At 46.6% G+C, this 7,388-nt stretch overlaps 1 protein-coding gene across 2 annotated transcripts in view; it reads left to right on the top strand.

Moving 5' to 3' along the window:
* Positions 1-7,388, top strand: part of TMEM108 (transmembrane protein 108) — a 390,521-nt gene that overhangs the window by 356,834 nt on the left and 26,299 nt on the right. The window lies entirely within an intron of this gene.

Raw genomic sequence — 7,388 nt, 5'->3', positions numbered from 1 at the left:
ACTCTCCAAGGGAAAGAAATGCAGCATGAGCTTGGCAAGTCCTTTAATTCACAGTGGGTCCTACCCACACCACAATCATGGACATCTCTGGACTGGCGACCCTCTGTACAACCCCACTGAAGACTAATAGCAGAATTTGGACTTCATCAATTAAAAGGCATTCATTTGGTAGGAGCCCGGGAGAAAATAAAGACAACAAATCCAAAGTGCAAAATCATGAAGTCAGCGTAGAATATTTTCCTAATGGAAAAGGATCTCTGCAGCCACCCCTAATCCTCCACTGGCTTATGGTGCTCTCGGGAAGTGGCTGTATTTAGAAGCTGACCCACTTGTTACGGGCTGACTCAGGAGCTGCTGCTTCTCTCTTGCAGTCTGTTTCTGAACCTGGGCTACGCAGTTGGCTCCACATCCACAACCCAGGGAAGAACAACCACCGTTTGAGGTTGTGCTTTACAAATGCAAATTAATTTCACTGCTGGCAGACAGCTCAGATTCCATTTGCTCTTGGCTCACTTTATGTTAAAAAGCCGCATAGCACAGGGAGATCAGCTCGATGCTTTGTGACCACCTAGAGGGGTGGGATAGGGAGGGTGGGAGGGAGGGAGACGCAAGAGGGAGGGGATATGGGGATATATGTATATGTATAGCTGATTCACTTTGGTATAAAGCAGAAACTAACACACCATTGTAAAGCAATTATACTCCAATAAAGATGTCAAAAAAAGAGGGGATATATGTATATGTATAATTGATTCATTTTGCTGTACAGCAGTAAACTAACACAACATTGTAAAGCAATTATACTCCAATAAAGATGTTAAAAAAATAAGAGGGTATATTTGTATATGTATAATTGATTCATTTTGCTGTACAGCAGTAAACTAACACAACATTGTAAAGCAATTATACTCCAATAAAGATGTTAAAAAAAAAAGAGGGGATATATGTATATGTATAATTGATTCATTTTGCTGTACAGCAGTAACTAACACAACATTGTAAAACAACTATACTCCGATGAAATTAATTTAAAAAAAATAAAAGGTACAGAGGACGAGGAACCCAGCCAGGCCAGAGGGAATTGTTTCCAGAAAAAGCAGCATCTGATGGAGCCAAGCAGAGCGGAATGAAGCATTGCTGTAGCTCACCTGACTATTTTTATTTCAAATTTACTAACTTGCTGGACCATTTTCTGGGTGGCCTCTGCACCTACCTTTTCTCCCTTTACTATCCTGTGGGCAACATCTTCTCCTCCACTGATTCCTCTGCACTCCTTCGGGCAGTACCTTTCAAAAACTTTGGTGATATTGGAATCAGCTGGAGGTTTTATTTAAAAGAAAAAAAAAACAACAGATTGCCTAGCCTGTTCCCTGAATTTCTGATTCAGTAGGTCTGGAATGGAGACCCAAGAGTCTCTATTTCTAGCAAGTTCCCAGGTGATGCTGATGCTGCTGGTGGTCCACACTTAGAGTAGCTCTTCTGGCGGCACCTATACCTCTATCATGGTACCTGTTATATTCTGCTTTCATTGTTATTTTTATAGGAAAGAGATCACTATTGTCCAGTAGAAATGTGACCTACATATACAATTTTCAATTTTATACTAGCTACATTAATAAAAATGATGAAATTAATTTTAACAGTGTATTTTATTTAATCAAATGTATCCAAAATATTATCATTTCAGCATGTAATCAATACCAAAATAAATATTAATGGGATATTCTACATTTTTTGTACTCAGTTTTCAAAATTACGTATGTATTTTACACTTATAGCACGTTTCAACTTGAACTAACCACACATGGGGTGCTCAGTAGCCACATGTAGCCAGTGGCTACCATATTGGGCGGTGTAGACTTAGAGCGTGCTTACTGTGTACTAGACAAGGTTATAAACCCTTATATATTAACTCATTTAATCCTCACAATAATCCTAAGAGGTAGACAGTGTTATTAATCTCATTTTACAGGTAAGGAAGCTAAGTCACAGAGAGCTTAAGTAATTTACCCACGGCCACTGAGATAGAAAATGGGGACAGCAGGGCTGAAGCTCGGTAGTCTGGCTTCAGGGTCAGTTACATTTCCACAGGGCCCTCCTGCTCACCCACAATGTAGGGAGGAAACATTATCTTTGTGCGTCCCCATAACACAGATCATGCTTAGCTCTGATAGGACACCCAGTAAATGTGTGCTGAATGAATTAAATGAGACAGAGAGGAAGGTTTTGTCAAACATCCAGCCAGTAGGATCAGGTAGCCTCTAACCACCACTGTATGCAAGTGGGTGAGAGGGAATATTTTAAAATTAAATTTGAAATTGTCTGTTCTCAGGTTACTCCCAGGCTAATAGAAAGATGTGAGAAAATACACAATGACAAGAATAAAGGTCTTACATACTGTCATTTATAGTGGCATTCACGATTAGGGTGACTGAAACCAGGAAGGGGTACACTGAGAGAGGCTACCCAGAATCGGTGAATCTCAACGGGTGTCATGTGAAATGGAAAGAGTATGGTGGAGTAAGGCACAGGAAAGGGATGATAAAAAGGAAGAATCGTCATCAGCATTGATTGGATACTGTTTGCTGCAGACCTAGATCCCAGGAAACAGACTGTGAGCTGCAGATTTGCATACAACATCTTTTGGAGGGCTTCCCTGGTGGCACAGTGGTTAGGAGTCCGCTTGCCAATGCAGGGGACACAGGTTCGATCCCTGGTCCGGGAGGATCCCACATGCCGCAGAGCAACTGGGCCCATATGCCACAACAACTGAGCCTGTGCTCTGGAGCCCATGAGCCACAACTACTGAAGCCAGCGAGCCACAACTACTGAGGCCTGCGCAACTGGAACCTGTGCTCCGTGGCGGGGGAAGCCACGACAGTGGGAAACCCACGTGCAGCAACAAAGACCCAGTGGAGCCAAAAATAAATAAATTAATTAATTAATGGAAAAAAACACCTTTAGGAGAGTAAGGGCATGGAAAGAAGTGGGGCTGTGATGTAGTCACACCAAAGGCCTCAGCCAACCCCAAGGAGAACTCCCAAGCTGGGGCGGTCCTCCCAAATTGAGGCAAGGGGACCAGTCCTTTTAACCCCACATGAACAAGTCACTGGATGCAGGTTTCCCAGGAAGGAGGTGTCACCTTGACCTGAGAGCAATTCCTAAAGAGAAACTCGGCTGTGTATCCTCAGCTGCTAACACTCCTAGCAGTGATGGAATGAAGACCTCCTTGTTGGGGGGCAGAGGAGGAATCTGGGTGGTGGACCACAGTGTTCACTATACCAACTCAGTGCAAAATCTAAATAACCAACAAGAGAGCACCATGCTGAATGGAAATCATGGGACAGAATCCCAACGTAGCCAGCTTGTGTGGGAAACTAATGCAAGGCCATACAATTAGTGAGTTTACACATAGTTCTGTTTGGTTCCAGGGTCTGTGTTCTCTCCATACCTCTCCAGGATAGAGGAGAGAGGTAAAGAATAGAACTTAAACACCTTTTATTACCAAGTGTCCTGTTTCTAGATCTGTAGTATTCAAACACTGTATGTTCTAGATTCTAAAATCTGGACTACGTTTGGGGGCCGCATTTCCCTGTGTGCCTTGGGTACCTGGCTTGTTGGCTGCAGTGGCTGGAGTGAGGGAGAGAACAGCTAAGGAAATTTCAGTGGCAAGAAACCATCTCCCCTTCTCCCCCTGCCTAGGAGGTAGGGGCAGTTTCCTTTCTCCTACTAAGCAGGGTGTCTACAAAAGACGACATCCCAAGTGGGGCTTTGATGGCGATCCCCACGCCACCCACAGTATTGACCTGGGGATCGGAGCCTTTGAGAGATGTACCTCAGTTTCATTCCTGACCTTATTTTCTTGGGTTCAAATCAGAGGCAGGGTTTGAACTGTGTGCCTGGAGTGGAGCCGGACCAGAGTGGAACAGCTTTTGAGAGTCCAGCGCAGCATAATCACCCACTTGTCCTCTCCAAGGCCTGCTGAAGCTAGGAGTCCTTTGATCAGGTGGTGAGCTCACTGGGAGCAAAAGTAAGCAAGTGTTACCACTAAAGGGCTTTTGCAGCTGGCAGTGTCCACTGCAAATAGAAAAAGAGAAGGAAGGTATAGAAAAACAGAAATATTACATGTGTATCATGGGTCCCCCTTGAATGTGTGACCTTGAATAAATCCTTTAACCTCTCTGAACCTCAGTTTTAGAGAATGGGACCCACCTTGCAAAATTTAATGAGTATTAAATTAGTTTGCAGGCGTGAAATACTCACAAATATAATATGCTTAATAAATATATGTTCTTATTCTGAACATTAGCACACTATAAAGTGGTTCCCACCTGTAGATAAACTTACCTTTTCAGAATTTGCCAGAATTTTCTCTGCCAAGATGCATTTTATTACCCATGGTGGGGAATGGGTAATGACAGCCATCTCCATGGCTGAGACCAGGATGCCAGTTTACCCAAGAAACACAGAGCCACACTCAGCCCTCAGTAGATGTTTGCTGAACATGTGAATGAAGAAATGGATGAATGGTGGAATGATAGTAAGAGGCTTTGGGTTTTCCTCCAGGAAGCCTTCCTGGGTTCCTCCAGCTTTCGTGGGTTCCCTGCTTTCCCTGCAAGCTGCTGCCCATAAAATCTGCTCCATCCAACATAGCCCTGGATTACAGCCCACCTTCCGCTCTCTACTTGTTCTGTGTTCTCATCTCCTTGGCTTGACGTGGACAAGATGATTTTATTATTTTTTCCTCCAAAAAACTACCTCCAAGTCCACACTGAACTATTCAGTTACCTAAATTCACAAATTTATAGTCCAAAAGAGAATAATAAAGATGTGGAGGGCGAGTAGCAAGTACCCTTATAATTATATAGGACGTGGGTTGAGATTTGTTCTTTTTTATCTCATAGGGTTTTGTGAAGTTTGAGTAAGATGACATATAAAAATTTCTTTACGTAGACTGCCTGGCACATAGTAGGTGCTCAATAAATGGAGACTTAGGATTAGTGACAGTATCAGTATTGGTATTGGGGAGAAGGAGGGGCGGGGTAGGAGGAAAGCTTTCATCCCCAAGCATGTACAGCCTGGAAGGCTGACTTTCAGAATTCAATTGTGAAATCTAACTCGTGCTCCAAACCTAAATTATACATTGTAGTATGGGCATCCTGCCTTGAAATGGGAAATTAGACAGTTTCACAAGGATGCACAACTGTGTTGCCTGAGCCGTTTTGTTCCAGGCAAACTGGAAAAGGTGGTGAGCCTTTGGCAACCGAGGAGAGCAGTGCCAGCCAGCCTGCAGCCTGCCCAACAGGACCGGGGCCAGAATACCGAGCAGCCATGGGCTCAGGAGCAGCGGAGCCAGTGCCGGAGACAGCAGGCACTCTTCTTGACGTCAGCCCCCCCCCAGTCGCCCCAGCCTGCCCCTCCGCCCAGGCACCTTGCCACCGTCCCTGCTACCTCCCTGCCAGCCTCCTCCCTCCTCCTGTCCTCTTCTCTCCTCGCAAACTCTTTTGTGAGGAGGGGCACGTGCTGAGAGATGATACTTCAGACTGTTAGCAAAAGCCCAAGAGAATGTCGGGTCGAAAGCCCCAGTGCCCTTTTGAGGTAAGTGACTCTTAGGCGTGATCAGGCCTGGACTCTCCTCCTCCTCCTGGCTTTGGAGAATTCTGAGCTGAGGATAGGCAGATGCCCATGTGCTCAGGCAGGTACCTCCGCCTCTTTAGGCAGGTCCTGGGACTCCCCAGGGCTTCCTCAGGGTCCAAGAGATCCTATTACAGTTGCTGAGGCGCCCACTAGACCAGACCCCAGGCTGTGGGGCTAAAGGCTCTGGGGGAGTCATTTTATTGGGTTTGTAGGAGCCACAGGTTCGGAGACACCATGGCTGTCTAGGGCACACCGGGCCCTCCATGGGCTGCCCTGCCAGCAGCCGCCCAATACAAGTCCTCCTGTTTGTCCTGCTTCCTTTCTGGTTTCATCCAAACCTCCCGAGAGCACACGCCTTGAGTTAGCAAGCCAAATCTGGGACTTGTCTGTAAAACCCAAATCCTGACAAATGCTCTCACACAACCCGTTAGAACTTTGGAAGGACAGTGAAAGCCGATTTGCTTAGGTAATGAGGAATGGAACTGGCAGTGGCGGGTGTGGTTGTGAGAGGGGTCGTGGCAGGGATCTGCAGGAAGCTGGTTTCATCCACCTCAACCTTCTCCTGCCTCCCTGTCTTATGGGATTTGTGTTCATTTGGACCTATTAATGTTAATCATTAAAACAAGCAAAGTGAAAACAAGATGCACACACACACACACGCACACACGCACGCACGTACACAGGACTCACGTTGCTTACGGGATTCTTTTGTTGATATTGTCTTCAAAATAAACATCTGTAATTTTGTGGCAAGCATTCAGCTGCAAATACCTCAAATGCATGGAATTCTCTAAGTCTTCTTTCACCCTCACACCTTTTTCAGAAAACATCATTGTGCTTCTGGTACGAGTCAGACAGGCGCACTATGTTCTGGGGCTCCAGGTGCTGAAGAAGCTCACGGCCCCAGGGGACTGACCTGAATGTGACAGAAGCGAAAGCAACAGTTTCCACCTGTTGCATCCAGCCCATGTGTGGGGCCTCTGTGCCTCTTCGTGTCCTGTCCCCACCCCTGAAAGCACCCTGAAGTTAGGCATTATCTTCCTTACGTACAGCGAGGAGAACAAAGCTGAACTAATCTGCCTGAGGTCCCACCACTAGGAAGTTCCAGAGCCAGAATTGACCCAAATCCCACTGACCCCAGGTCCATCCCTGCCCTCCCACCACGCCCTTGGCTGAAGGGCTGTGTGGGGAGAAGGGCCATGTATGAACAGGAGCAGAGTGCCCTGGGAGCACTGGTCAGGGAGCCACCACTTCCAACTGGACGAATTGAGGAACTATGATCTCGTCAAGACAAATGACAGTCAGGTTGGGTTTTTGGAGATGGATACATGGTCGCCCAGCAGGAAAGGGGTATGGGCAGAAACTTTGATAGGTTGGGTATCCGTCTGTATCCAACACCTCATACCTTTCATGTTTAGACGGTGGGGCAGTGTAGCCCCATGGTAATGGTACATAAGCTTTGATTTTCATGCAGCCTGCTTCCTTGGTCAAGAGTGTTTATATCATATGTGTGGCATGTAACATAAACTGAATCCTCAGTTGGAATTTGAACAGGTTAAAAAACTATGTGTTCGGGCTTCCCTGGTGGCGCAGTGGTTGGGAGTCCGCCTGCCAGTGCAGGGGACGAGGGTTCGTGCCCCGGTCTGGGAGGATCCCGCGTGCCGTGGAGCGGCTGGGACCGTGGGCCATGGCCGCTGGGCCTGCACGTCTGGAGCCTGTGCTCCGCGACGGGAGAGGCCGCGGCGGTGAGG

Source organism: Lipotes vexillifer, unplaced genomic scaffold (assembly GCF_000442215.2).
Source record: "Lipotes vexillifer unplaced genomic scaffold, Lipotes_vexillifer_v1.1 scaffold86, whole genome shotgun sequence".
Lineage (NCBI taxonomy): Eukaryota > Metazoa > Chordata > Mammalia > Artiodactyla > Lipotidae > Lipotes > Lipotes vexillifer.
The sequence above is the reverse complement of the archived record's forward strand: the minus strand, read 5'-3'. Positions and strand labels throughout refer to the sequence as shown.